This window comes from Bos indicus, chromosome 22, assembly GCF_029378745.1.
Source record: "Bos indicus isolate NIAB-ARS_2022 breed Sahiwal x Tharparkar chromosome 22, NIAB-ARS_B.indTharparkar_mat_pri_1.0, whole genome shotgun sequence".
In the NCBI taxonomy this organism is placed as follows: Eukaryota; Metazoa; Chordata; class Mammalia; order Artiodactyla; family Bovidae; genus Bos; species Bos indicus.
In genome coordinates, this window is record NC_091781.1 from 20524642 (window position 1) to 20540009 (window position 15368).

Below are 15368 nucleotides of genomic sequence, written 5' to 3' on the forward strand. Positions count from 1 at the left end.
TTACTGTATATCTTTTGTAACTTAAGAGTTACTCTGAATTTTATCTGGAAAAATAAGTAGATGAGCATAATCTGTACAATTGTGGGAAAGGACATTGAAGAAAGAGCTCTTTTCGAAAAAGGTGGGTGTCAAAATCATATTTTACAGCTGTGGTCGTGAGAGCTGTCTGTCTGGTTCTAGCACAGAAATATCCAAACACTAGAGGGAACATCAGAGGTTATTTAAAATCCTGATCATTCGTTGGAATTTATCACATGACAAGAGTATAAGAGGATGACATTCAATATATGATGTTGAGACAGCTGGACTTTGTGAACAAAAGTTAAATCCATATACTACAGAACATAATATGTCTAAGCACTAAAAAACAGAAATGTGAGATACGTTTAACCAAAAAAAAAAAAAAAAACCCACAAGATATATAGGGGCTAAACTGACAACTCCATAAAAATTTTAAAATTCCCTTAACTAAAAGCACAATATATAATAGCCAAAGGATAAACTGAGAAGATCATGTATGATAAACAATGAATCACTAGCCTTATTTTTATAAAGCAGGTTTTCCAAAGATGGTTGGTCTCAGAAATCTTCAAATACTTTTAATATTCTTGAGGATTCCCCTGGAAGGCTTTTCCTTTTGTGGATTAAATATTTACTGTTTTGGAAGTTAAATCTGAAACACCTTAAATTAGTATTTTTAACGTATTTAAAAGTAACAATACAGTCATTATCTATGAACAGAAATAATATATTAAAATATTTTCCGAAGCAAAAAATATATATAAAAACGCCATAATCTTGTATTTTACTATCTGTTTATGCATTCAATCTGTTGTAATATCCCACATCATGTGGTCTCTGTAACCACAGGAGAAAAATATAAAAGGACAGGGAAATTCCAGAAATTATGGCCTCAGTATCATCAAGAAGCAGAACCAATACCAACAAATACCTAAATTCAGACTTATTCATTTGGCCACACTTTGTGGCATGCAGAATCTTAGTTCGCAGACCAGGAATTGAACCTGCACACCATGCAGTGGGAATGTGGAGTTTTAACCATTGGACCTCCAGGGAAGTCATACCTATAGACTTAAATAAAAGTAAATAATCATAGGCAGGAAGAAGCATGAAGTCTTACCATTTTAAGCCACTGTTGCACGTGTTGATTTACTGGTACTGAATGGAATCTTTTTCTTTTAATGCTATACTGTCTTATTACATTTAAAAATACTCATTCTGATAGTTCCCAGTTTTATTATTGATCAGTCTAGTTTTTATATCATTTACATTTAAAATGTTACTGCTTTTATTATGATGGTATCTGCTAATCCATATTAATGGTGCTTTACAATAGAATATTGAATGAAAATAGGTCAAAGTCTCTACAATTGACCAGCTCCACCTTGGCTGCAACACCACCACACTCTTCTGAAGAAGATGAAAAAAAGGTAAAACCCGTGTTTCAGAGCCCTTCTGGTGACAGTGATGTGCTATGAGCAGACTCCCGCTCCCGACCACTGTTTCCTCTTATGTTTGCAGATTAATATTAAGAAGCTGCTGCATGTGAGGGAACAGAGAGAGGAAGGGAGAGAGATTGAGGGAGAGAGACAGAAAGGAAGGTAGGAAGGGCAAGAAAAAAAGAGGAAGGGAGAGAGCAACAGGGAGAAAGGGGAGAAAAGGCAAAAAGGGAAGGAAGAAGAGAGAAAGGATTGAAAAGAGGGAGAGAGAGGAAGGAAAAGGAGGGGAAAGACAAGAGAGAAAGAGGAAGACAGAAGAGAAAGATGTGGGAAGGAAGGACATGGAGAAAGAAGGAGAGAGCCAGAAGAGAGTGGAAACAAAAGAAGGGAGGAAGGGAAAATAAAGAGGGGGAGTGATTAAGGGACAGAGAGGAGGCGAAAGAGGAGAGAGAAACAGGGAGATGTGAGAAAGGAAAAGAAGGGAAGGAAGGAGAAGGAAGAGAGGAAAGAGACCAGAGAGAGAAAGAAATGGGGTGGGAGAGAAAGACAACAGGAGAGAGAGAGGTGGGAAGGAAGGAGAGAGAAGATAGAGTGGAAACAGAGGAAGGGAGGAGGAAGGGGAAAATTGAGAGAGGAAGGCAGGAAGAGACAGAAACTGGGAGAAAGGGGAGAAGAGAATAGAAAGAGGGAAAGGAAAGAAGAAAGAGAGGTGAAGGGAAAGAGACAAGGAAGAGAGAGAAATAGAATGGGAGAGAGAAAGAGTAAGAGACAGAGAGATGGAGAGGAAGAGGGGAAAGAGAGGGGAAGGAAGGGAGAGAAGAGGGAGGAAGGGAGAGAGAAAAAAGCCAAAGAATGGGAGAGAAATATGCTGTGAAAGGATGGAAGAAATGAAACGAAAATGAAAAAGAGAAGGGTGGGAGGGAGAGAGGGAAGAAAGACAGTGATAGCAAAGAATGGAGAGGGGGAGAGAAGAGAGACAAGGGAGAAAAGGAGGACAGAGAGACAGGAAGGAAGAGAAGACAGGAAGAGAAACTGAAGGCAGAAGGAAAGAAAAAGGGGGGCGGGATTGAAGAGGAGAAGGAGAAATGAAGGGGGGAGGAAAGGGAGAGAGGAAGGAAGGAAGAGTGAGAAGAAATGAAAGCAAAAAAGAGCAAGAAAGGGGAAGAAAGAAGAGACGGAGGAAGGAAGGAGAGAGGAAAGAGATACAAGGAAGGTAGAAGGGGCAAGAGAGGAGAGTGATGAGAGAGAGGGGAGAAGAGACAGAGGCAGGGTGAGAGAGAGAAAGGAAGGGAAAGAAAGCAAGCAATTGAGGGAGAGAGAGTAAGAAAGGGAGAGATGAGAAAGAGAACAAAAGACAAAGAGCAGAAGCAGAGGAGGGCATGGAGGAAGGAGGGAAGGGAGAGAGGAAAGAGAAGCAGCAAGGGAAAGAGAGACAGAGGAGAGAAAGAGGAGAGAGGAAGGGATGGAGACAAAGGTGAGAAAAGGAAGGAGACGAGAGAAGAGACAGTAGAGAGGGAAGGGAGAGAAAAGGGAGAGAGCAGGAGAGAAGAGAAAGAAAAGGGGGAAAGGAAGGGAGAGGTGAGAAAGTGGAGAAAAAGAGATAGGAATAGAGAAAAGAAAGGAGCAACGGGAGAGAAGGGGAGAAGAGGGGCAAAGAAAGACAAAGACCACAGGAAGGATGAGGGAGAGAGAAAAGCATGAGAAAGAATAGAGAGAAAATAGGGAGGAATGGAGAAGGGAGGGAGAGAAGGAGGAGAAAGGAAGAGTGCCAGAGATAAAGAGAGGGCAGGAGAGAGGAGAAAGAAAAAGAAGGGAAATCAGATAGGAAAACAGGAAAGAAGGACGAGGGAATGAATGCAGAGAAAACAGGGATGAAGAGAGGGATGAAAAAGAGAAGAATAAGACAGGCGGGGAAAGAGACATAGGAAGGAAGGAAGGAAAAGAGAAAGAGGGGCAGATAGAGAAGAGAAAGATTTTAAAAGTGAGAGAAGTACAGAGAAAGTGAAAGTATGGAAGGAATAAAGGAAAATAGAGACAAGAAAGACTAGAAAGGCTGAAACAGGAGAAAAGAGAAAATGAAAGGGAGAGAGAGAGGAGAGAGAGAGGAATGGAGGATGGAAGGAAGAGAGAGAGACACTGAAAGGAGAGAAAGTGATAGAAGTAAAAGAGATACAGAGGGATGGAGGAGTAAAGGGAGAAAAAGAGACTGAGGGAAGGGAGAGACAGACAGGAGAAAGGGAGGAATGGAGAGAGAAAGGAAGGGAAGGGAGAGGAGAGAGAAATAGAGATAAGGAGAGAGGAAGGAAGGGAGAAGATGGAGGAAGGAAAGGAAGAGGTGAGATAGGAAGGCAGCAAGAGGCAGGAAGGGAATGAAGAAGATTGAGGGAGAGAGAAACAGAGGAGAGAAGAGGGAGGGAGAGAAGAGAAGGAGAGGAAGAGAAGAAGAGACAGGAAGAGAGTGAGGAGAGAGAGAAAGCGAGAAAGGGATAAAGCGTAAAGAAAGATGACCCAGAGTGGTGTCACATACCTGGATCCTGAGCAGACTCCGTCCCAAGGCTGGGCTGTCCTGGGGCTGAGGGAGCCGGGGAGGGTGTACACTGACCTGAGCACCCCCTGCCCCGCCCTTAGACCGGTAATGCCTGGGCCCGTCAGATGGGGCCCCAGATCCAGGCTGGCACTCCCGGAACTAAGCCAAGCCCAACACCTCCAAAGGATGGAGGAGCAAACTCACCTGGCCTCCGAGTCTCCTGGTGGTGGGGTACCCACTCCCAGCCTCCTTCCGTAGGGCTGCCCCAGCACTCTCAGCACAGCACTTCTGCAGGGCTTGGGATTTGTCTGAGGGTAGCAGGCAACAGTAAGATGGAAGAGGTAATAAGATACAAGCTCTCCTGGCTGTTTGTTCAGGCACTTTCCACTGGAATTTACTATCGCACAATAGGACTTTCTCTAAGGCTCTAGTTGCCCAAGTTACCAAACTGGGGCATGAGGAAGTGCTGCCGCCTTGTGGATGCTTCATGCAACTACAACCTGAAAACGCACTTTGGGGCACTCAAGTGTCTCAAGGCCAGTGGGGCTGTAAATGACCCCTGCCCTCAAGAAATGCCCTGCGGGAGGTAATTCAACCCAAGGCCAGTCTCATGAAGCCAATTTCAAGAACTAAATTATCCTCTCACACTTCAGGAAAAAAAAATGCCATGAAAAGATGTTCATCATCCCTAATAATTGGAGAAATGCAAATCAAAACAACGAGATAGGCTGAAGCGCCAGTCATTAAACAGTCTATATACAATAAATGCTACAAAGGCCTGCAGAAAAGAAAACTACGCTGTTAGTGGGAATGTACATTGGTAACATGCACTATGGAGAACAGTATGGAAGTGAGTATAAGAAAGTAAGTGTTAGTTGCGCCCAACTCTTTAGGCCCCCATGGACTACAGCCCACCAGGCTCCTCAGTCCATGAGATTTTCCAGGCAAGGATACTGGAGTGGCTTGCCATTTCCTTCTCCAGGGGATCTTCCCGACCCAGGGATTGAACCCAGGTCTTCTGCACTGCAGGCAGATTCTTTACCGACTGAGCTACAAGGGAAGTTCTGACAAAACATAGTCCAGTATGGAAGTTCCTTTAAAAAGAAACATAGAGCTACCATGAGATCCAGCAATCCCACTCCTGGGTAGGGGAGTGTCAGAGAAAACCATCCTTCCAAAAGATACCTGCACCCCAAGGTCACCGCAGCACTATTTATAATAGCCAAGGCATGGGAACAAAACTCGGAAATGCTCTGGTTCCCTGTGTTACATATTTACTTAATCGTGTTTCCTTTTTCTCCTCCAGGACTGCACAGAAAGACTGCATTTCTACAGCCTCCCTTGCAGTTAGGTTGGAGCAAATGGAACTGGGTTCTGAGTAAAGGAATCAGGGAAGTACCTGCCCATACAGCTTTACCCTTTCCTTGTGGTAACTTCTGGGGCCATTTGTTTCCCATGTCCCTCTATGGAAAATTCCTGGATCCCTGAGTCACCATGTAGAGGAAGGCTGCCGAGGAAAGCACGGAGCACGAATTACACCTGTGAAAGATCAACATTTGTTGTGTTAAGTTAAATACACTCAGAGGTGTATTTGCTGCTGTCAGAACTAATACACAACTCAAGAATGAGTATGTTAAATACCATATGATGTAACTTACATGCGAAATAAAGTATGACACAAGTGGATCTGTGAAACAAACAAAATCACACAGAGAACAGTCTTGTAGTTGCCAAGGGGAGGGAAGTATTGGGATTAGCAGATACAAACCATTATGTATAAATATATATGTTTTCACAGAGTGGATAAACAAAGTCCTCCTGAATAGCACAGGGAACTATTTCAGTATGCTGTGATAAACCATGATGGAGAAGAATATATGTGTAACTGAGTCACTTTTCTGAATAGCAGAAATCAACACAACAATGTACATCAACTATACTCCAATAAAAATTTTTTTAAATGAATGAATGTCATAATGTCTGTACACATCTTGGGCAAAAGATCAGTGATGCAGGAACTAGACCCAAAGAGGAAGAGCAGACATAGCTAAGTCCTCTGAAAACAGCTCAGTGTGTGATCATAAATGAAACATTTACCTCTTTGGGGTCTCCCAGAAATATGTGAGGGGATAGGACAAGAAGAGTTCATTGCCAGCAATCACATGAGTGGAACCATTATATCGTTACCATTTTTGTATCATAGGACGTAATCTTTTTTGGTGATGTCACAGGCCTGTACATTGGGATTGTACTTGCGTTGTGCAAAAGAAAAAGAAAAAAAAAAAAGCTGACATCAGCACCCAGGTCCAAAAATGATCATCACAGTCATCCCCTTGCAAAGCTCTGCTTCCATGTATCTCAAGGGCCTTGAGATCTTGGTGCAGCTATACAGCTCTAAACAAATAAAATGCTTACATTTCTGGCAAGTTAGAGGAATCTGTCCCAGAGCATGACTCGCTCCACCAAATGGGAATCCACTTCCAACCTAGGCCTTGAGGAAGGGCTCTGACACTTATGTCACAAGTCAAGCTCATATTTACTCACGTGGTAACCAGCCAACATATCCCTGGAACCAATCCAAATAAGCAGTTGTATGAAAAATACGCAAAGAAAGAGTGATAGCCTGTGGAAATCGCATCCTCATGTATGACAAAGGCCGTACACTCTTAAATATTCACAATTATTCAGACACCCCTCCAGAGGTGTAAACTAGCAATCATGTAGTTTGGGTATGAGGAAACCTTTCATCTGTATTTACAACTACCAGCTTATTTCATAATTTTAAGCAGAAAATAATCAAAGCAACATGACTGCATATTCCCAACCAAACTTGTGTGATTTAGCAAAAATATGAAGCGCGACCTCTTCATCTCTCTCCATTAGAACTGATAAAAGCCTCAGAACAAATCCAGTGGTCCACATTTGGTTCCAGTCCATTAGTCTGCCTACCTTCAAGATAAAGCAAACTAAATTTTTTATTGTGTAGTGCTAAGGGAAATACTCCCCCGACTAGAGAACCCACACCTTTGAATTATTCATAGATTTCTCATTTCAAAGTCTATTATAACTCAGGGTGCCTCTGGGAGTTAGGCACTTCATTTATAACTTTGATCGGCCTTCTGCACCTCAGCTGTGGGGAAAACGTGGCCTTAAATAAAGATAATTGGTATTAATGCCAAACTGAGTTTATATTTCCTATAAAAGAAAAGGTATGTAAAGTCAACACAAATATTATATGATCAACTATTTTTTAGAATATTTTAGGAGCTCAGTTTGTTTAAGTTTTATATGTTCTTGGGCAAATGTGAAATACTGGAGTGCTTTACAAAATGGGCATTTAGAAGGTGAGAATGAAAATATAAGAAATAGTTCTCCGTAGTTTATTTGATATTGAAAGTAGCACTCCCTACCAGTCAGTGAAGGAGGGTTTCATTTCTCCACATCCTCACCAGGATTTGTTTGTAGATTTTTTTGATGATGTCATTCTGACCAGTATGAGGTGAAACTTAGTTGTGGGGTGGGAGGTGAGAGGGAGACTCAGAGGGAATATATATGATTCACTTTGTCATACGGGAGAACCAACAGAACACAGCACAACAACTGTAAAGCAATTATCCTCCAATGTAAAAAAAAAAAAAAAAATTTAAAAAAAAAAGTAGCATTTCCTAAATCCTTGCTTTCAGAAATGGTCTAACATCAACAAGGTTCTAGGTGAAAGCCATCCATGATGACGCAAGTCAGTTTTACAAAAGTCACCTACCTTTGACATAAAGGTGCTTGTCTTTTCTGCTGTTGACATGTTCTTCCTTGCTTGGAGGTGGTGAAATAAAATTTTAAGGTGGGACAAGGAAATTCAGACATAAAATTCTCTCTTGTGTATCCATCTGGGCCTCCTCCCTGTTGCCCTAGTGAGCACCCACACTAACCAGACCTCCTCAGAGATGGAACTGCCTGATGGACCAGAAAGCTACCATCTTTTCCTTTCTTCTGATGCAAGCAATGTAACTTCTTAACAGCATTCTTTCTCAACTCTGCAGGGGGTCAGGGTGACTTGCTACTTGCTCTGTCCCTACTTACCTGAATTATAGGGCTTCCCAGATGGTTTAGCAGTAAAGAATCTGCCAGCCAGTGTAGGAGATGCAGAAGACTCGGATTCAATCCCTGGGTCAGGAAGATCCCCTGGAGAAGGAAATGACAACCCACTGCAGTATTCTGGCCTGGAGAATCCCATGGACAGAGGAGCGTGGTGGGATACAGTCTATGGGGTTGCAAAAGAGACATAATTTAATGACTAAACAACAAACAACACCCTGGATTCCATGTATCCCTGATGGACTTGATGTAAAATACCAGTGTATCCTTTTGATGTATAATCATTTGTCTCGAAAATCTATGCAACTTTATCTTTCACTTGTAAACGGGTGAAACAGTTCTCAGATCTTTCTGAGAATCTGTCTCCTGGGTCATAATCCTCAGTTGGGTTCGAATGAAATTCTCTTTTTCCTTACCTTGATTGTTAATTGATCTTTCTTCCACAGAGGTGATTTTGCAGTGAATGTATATTATGTTACTGACCATAGATGAGTAGTTCACATTTAAATTCATATACGTTGCTTAAATATTTTCCATCTACAGTCATTTTCAGTGAGTTTCTAGGTCCTCAGAGCTTGTACAATCAAGGAACGCTTGTTTAAGGCCAGAACACTGCTGAGTTCTGATTAACGAACCTCTTAAGATCTGATTGTTCGCAACATCAAGTATGTGCTGACAATGGTACAGACCACACAACTCTCTCGCTATGAAGTCACTGACCAGCTATGAACTAGCTGACCATGACTGATGAAGGATACACAACAATTATCCTGTTACAAATAGTGGATTCTACATATGAAATGCCCAAAGCACAGTACGAGTCTCTAAGAAGAGCAGAAAAAACAATCTGGACATGTATGCTGCACGTCTGTGCAAAGTGCACAGGTGTGAATTTCACATTCACTTGAAATAATCATTTTTCTGTTCAGACATTCAGCCAGGAAGGTGTCCGTTTGTGATCTAACCTGAATTCTGAGCACACTGCCCCTAGGTGACCTTATGGCAGAAACACCCCTTTGAATATTCTCCTGTATGGGAAGCAAGGGAGGAAAGAAATGGAGGTTACACGTGTAGCTACTGGAGCCTGGATTCTATTCAGAGAAGACAAGGATACTGACAATTTTCAGTGGTCTTCTGTGACAAAGAAAACCTTTTTCCCCTAAGAATTCATATTATCATATAAATTACCACATCACTGCGATCCTAATACTGACAACAATGAGAATGACCTTGGAGCACGTTCCTTACTATGTACCAAGCATTGTCTGTCTCAGTGAATCCACATAACTTTCTATGACATGACTAGCACTGTTATCTCCCGTCTTGTTAGCACAGAAACCAAGCTTCAGTAGGAAGGAATTCGTCTAAGGTCATGTGAACCTAAAAGACCTGAGCCAGTTTTGAATCTGGAAACCCTGTTTTAACTCCTGTGGCAAACTTGTATATGCCCCGTCCCACCCAGGAATCTGCACCCCGGACAGTCACACCCTTCTGTGCTTCTCTTCTAAAAATTGGCCCTCTCTAATGAGAAGGATGCTCTCCTTCATCACTCTCAGGGAGGGCTCTTCTGAGCCCCTTTTCAACTCAAGCTTCAACCCTGACCTACAAAGGCTTGAATGGAAAGCAGCTCCCAGCCACATCCTAGGATGACCCTCAGCTTCCTTAGAGTTCTTGCTTAGGAAAACTCAAGGTTGCCAAAAAAAAAAAAAAAATTTGACTGTTCCAATCAACACATGAAGACAGGATCTCTGAATCCCAGCCTCTATGAGAAGATAGCAGCAGCCTAACTTCCACAAGCTTTAGTTAGCAAACCCAGATGCTAACATTTTCTGTTTTATATAATTTTCCACTTCACTGACTACTGAGACCCTGCTCATTCCCCTCATTATTCCCTTACTCTCCCTTTAAAAAGTAAACAGTCACCTCTGTATGAATTGAAGTTGAGTTCAGTTCACATTGGACTCTCTGCTCTACTGCAGTAGTTACTGTGGATTAAAATCCATTCTTACCCCTATGGTGGGACAGAGAGAGAGTCGGGAGGGAGGGGGCATATGTATACCTGTGGCTGATTCATGTTGATGTGCGGTACAGGCTAACACAATATTGTAGAGCAGTTGTCCCCTGAGAGTTGTATTTTGTTCTGTACTTCTCAATATTGTACAGCTATAATCTTTTCAAAAAACTCATTCTTACGCCTTTAATTAGTGTCCTGCTTGGATTCAGCAGAAGAGATGCAGAGTAAGATCCAAGGCTGGACCGTGAAGGGCCTTGTAGCTTCTAGCTTCTCTCTAGAACACTCACCCTTAGAGATCTGAAACACCAGAGAGGGGACCACACAGAGATGATGCGTTCAGTTCAGTTCAGTTCAGTCGCTCAGTCATGTCCGACTATTTCCGACCCCATGAATCGCAGCACGCCAGGCCTCCCTGTCCATCACCAACTCCCGGAGTTCACTGAGATTCACATCCATCGAGTCAGTGATGCCATCCAGCCATCTCATCCTCTGTCGTCCCCTTCTCCTCCTGCCCCCAATCCCTCCCAGCATCAGAGTCTTTTCCAATGAGTCAACTCTTCGCATGAGATGGCCAAAGTACTGGAGTTTCAGCGTTAGCAGCATTCCTTCTGAAGAAATCCCAGGGCTGATCTTCAGAATGGACTGGTTGGATCTCCTTGCAGTCCAAGGGACTCTCAAGAGTCTTCTCCAACACCACAGTTCAAAAGCATCAGTTCTTCGGCACTCAGCCTTCTTCACAGTCCAACTCTCATATCCATACATGACCACAGGAAAAACCATAGCCTTGACTAGATGGACCTTTGTTGGCAAAGTAATGTCTGCTTTTGAATATGCTATCTAGGTTGATCATAACTTTCCTTCCAAGGAGTAAGTGTCTTTTAATTTCATGGCTGCAGTCACCATCTGTAGTGATTTTGGAGCCCAGAAAAATAAAGTCTGACACTGTTTCCACTGTTTCCCCATTTCCCATGAAGTGGTGGGACTGGATGCCATGATCTTCGTTTTCTGAATGTTGAGCTTTAAGCCAGCTTTTTCACTCTCCACTTTCACTTTCATCAAGAGGCCTTTTAGTTCCTCTTCACTTTCTGCCATGAGGGTAGTATCATCTGCATATCTGAGCTCATTGATATTTCTCCCGGCAATCATGATTCCAGCTTGTGCTTATTCCAGCCCAGCATTTCTCATGATGTACTCTGCATATAAGTTAAATAAGCAGGGTGACAATATACAGCCTTGACGTACTCCTTTTCCTATTTGGAACCAGTCTGTTGTTGCATGTCCAGTTCTAACTGTTGCTTCCTGACCTGCATACAGGTTTCTCAAGAGGCAGGCTGAGATGATGCATAGAAGACCTTAAACAACATGGAGAGATGCTTCTTAGCAACTCAAGTCAGCCCATCTGAGTAGAAATCAGTTGTTCCTTCTGAAAAAAGTAAAACTTTTGGTCGCTCAGTCGTGTCTGACTCTGTGACCCCATGGACTGTAGCCCACCAGGTTTCTCTGTCCATGAATTCTCCAGGCAAGAATACTGGAGTAGGTTGCCAGTTCCTTCTCCAGGGGATCTTCCCAACCTAGGGATCAAACCCAAGTCTCCTGCACTGCAGGGAGAGTCTTTACCGTCTGAGCCACCAGGGAAGCCCTGTTCTCTCTGAGCCCTGTCCACACTGCAGATTTCTCAGCAGACTAAGCAGTTGCTGCATGTTTTAGCCACTTAGCTTGAAGGGGGTTGTCACACAGCAACAGGAACCTGCAGCAGCCGCTGCAAAGCACAGCTGTCTTTATTCTCCCGGGATCCCTCTTCTTCTTCATAATCTTCAACTCTGAAGGTCACGTTCAGCCCACCCCAACTCACTCACTCACAAATACACTCACTGGGCTGAATGGAGATGGATATTGGTTAAGCACCAAGTCTAACTCGAGTCAGAAAGAGGGTAAAACGAACAAGAGAGAAAAATACCTACTTTCTCAAATGAAATGTTAGTGCTTATATGAAAATCTTTTCTTTCCTCCTTCTTAAAGAATATATGCTTCCTCATATAACACAGCTCAGCTCCGTACTCTGTGATGACCTAGATGGTGGGAAGTGGGGGTGGGGTTTGGTTGGGGGGGTTGGGAGAAGTGGAAGGGAGGTTCAAGAGCAATGACGTATATATGTATATGTATATACAGCTGATTCACTCTGTTGTATAGCTGAAACTAACACAATATTGTAAAGCAATTATACTCCACTTAAAAATATATATGCTTCCAATATGTTGTTTAATTTCTGTCTGCTGATGAGAATTTTTTAAAGTAATTTTTGATTTTGAGTTAAATGATACCAGTTTGTTCTGAGTTCTAAAGTATAGAAATCTTTAATGATTTTTTATTTATATTTACATGTATTCAAACATGTTAAAAAGGTTTATCTTGTGGCTCAGCAGTAAAGAATCCGCCTGCAATGCAGGAGATGCAGGAGAGGGGGGTTCAGTCCCTGGGTCTGGCAGATGCCCTGGAGGAGGGCATGGCAACCCACTCCAGTATTCATGCCTGGGGAATCCTATGGACAGAGGAGCCTGGTGGGCTACTGTCCATGGGGTCACAAAGAGTCAGATATGGCTGAACTGACAGCATACACAAACACGTTAAAAATCAGCTTGTTTGTACCATCACTAATCTGTCTACACAGGTGATGTGGTTCAATATAGGAAAAGACTTTCTTCATCTGCATAAGGTTTCTAATATTGTAAACTGAATTTATTGGAGAAACAGAAATCACATGAATGCCACAAACATCACTCGACTGTTAGTTGCAAAGTAAAACAAATTGAAATGTACTTCTCCTCTGGGTTTCTGAGGGTCATAATCCTGGGAGGAGAAGGAAGCTCTGCTTGTATAAACCGTGACTCCTGGACTTGCTTCAAAGGACACTTGCAGTCATCAGACCCCTGAGTGTTTACTAGTTTGCATTCTCTTCACTGGAAACTCACCGATGCCTTTAGCGACAGCTTTGGTGCTTTGCTTTGCATTGTGCTTAACAGGGAGCTTGGCTGTTCAGCCACCAAATTTTTTTTTCTTGTGAATCTCATCAGTGCCCACTGTCCTGAGCTGCCGGATGCATGGTGGGCCTCCAGGATCTGCCTTTGTTTACCTCCTGTGTGAAGTTAGTCCCTTGTTAGTCAGGGGCCCTATTATCCATACCGTCACACAGCCTACCTTAAGGTTCAGTGGGTACCAGTGGAACATGCAAGGGCTGCTCTGTGACTAAGGCAGAGTTTACAAAACCCCTCAGCAACTTGCAGTCTTTAAAGACCCACCTGTAAGCTGATTCAAGGGTATCCATTCCAACAAATAGAAAGGGTAACATTTTCTCAACACATAGTTTAACCACTGGAGGGAAAAGAAGAAGAAGAAAATTCCATTATCCCTGAAACTTACACCAAGACTAAGAAAACATTCACATACATAAAAGTCCTGAATTTTTCAGTATGCTCTTTGGAGCCCATATCTACCAATATATCCTGAGCAGTCACAAAATGCATGCCAAGTTTTGTTTCAAAAAATATAGCCGCCTACACATATGTTAGTATATTATGACATTTTAATTATGAAAATGACAGGGTTTTTAGTGATTCATAAATGCAGCATCGAAGCCCTAAGTAGTATCTTCTCTGCAAGTATATATGTCCAGTCACTATATGAATTTTCTATGTATGTGTAGATGGCACATTTTAGTAAAACTTCATTACATTTTTCAACAACTCTGAAAAAGTGCTGGCAATCCCATCAACAGCTCCGATTAGGAGATCTAAGAATGCAACCACACACAGGTACAGCCTCAGCAAGGCCAGCCCACCTTGTCAAACTTCAGGAAGAGAAGAGCAGCAAGGGGCCCACATCAGCATCTGTGCCAACAATACGCGCACAAAGCGCCCCCAGGTGAGAGGCCCTGCTTATTCAGAAATGCACAAGTCTTCTAACAAGTGCCTTCATTTCCCAAGATAAAAAGCCTTGGCTTCTTCCAGCTTGCACAACAAAGTAAAAGGAGATACAGCTAGGATGGTACAAGGTCTAAAACAGTATAATTGTAGGGAAGGACGGGGTGGGATGAATTGAGAGATCAGGATTCACATACGTACTCTGCTAGTGAGAACTAGCACTAGTTGAGAACTAGTCACAACTAGTGAGAACCTGCTCAGGGAGCTCGGCTGGGTGCTCTGCGGTGACCTAAAGGGGAGGGAAGTCTGAAAAGGGGATATATGTATATGTGTAGCCGATTCACTTTGCTGTACAACAGAAATAGTAATAACACAACATTGTGAAGCAACTCTATGCCAATAAAAATTACTATTTAAAATGTTCTAGAAAAACATTTTAAAAAGTCATTTCCCCAAATGTAAAACAAAGATGGGAATAACAGTACCTACCTTATAAAGCAAACAATAAACACTGAATCATGAACTCTGTGTGTGTGTGTGTGTGTGTGTGTTTGTAGCGTATTATCCAAAACCCCTGTGATACAGTATCTAGGCCTGGAGGATGTGAAAACTCCTATAGTTGATCCTCTCTCTAAGAGTCACGAATGGGTTTGTAGTCTCACGTGACAGTTTCTCCAGTTTTTGTCATTCCCTCCCCAGTGGCTCAGCAGTAAGGAATCTGCCTGCAATGCAGGAGCCACAGGAGACATTGGGTTCCATCTCGAGGTCAGGACGATCCCCTGAGGAGGAAATGGCATCCCACTCCAGTATTCTAGCCTGGAGAATCCCCATGGACAGAGGAGCCTGGTGGGTGGCAGCTCACGGGATCCCAAAGAGTTGGGCACCACTGAAGTGACAGCATGGCACCCCCAACCCCAGGTCCAGGGACTGATGAGAGAACAGAGAAAGTGGAGGCAAGACCATGGTTTTGGTTTCTCAGTTGGCTCAGAGACAAAATTCAGAACAAAACGTTTGAAAATTTATACTCTTGGCTGTAGAGGGCCCAAGTATGAATATATTCATACTTCTGATCAAGGATAACCTTTCTCATACAACATAATTCTTAAAATACTAACTTTATTTCCATGGGTTGCTTTCTTTTTATTTAAATATATTTTTTGATGTCAACCATTTTTAAAGTCTTCATTGATTTTTTTTTTACACATTGCTTCTCTTTTATGTTTTGGTTTTTTGGCCTTGAAGAATATGGATTCTTGGTTTGCAGACCTAGGATTGAACCTGTGCCTCCTACACTGGAAGGTAAAGTCTTATTCATTGGAATACCAGGGAATTCTCCTATTCCATGGTTTTCCAAAAGA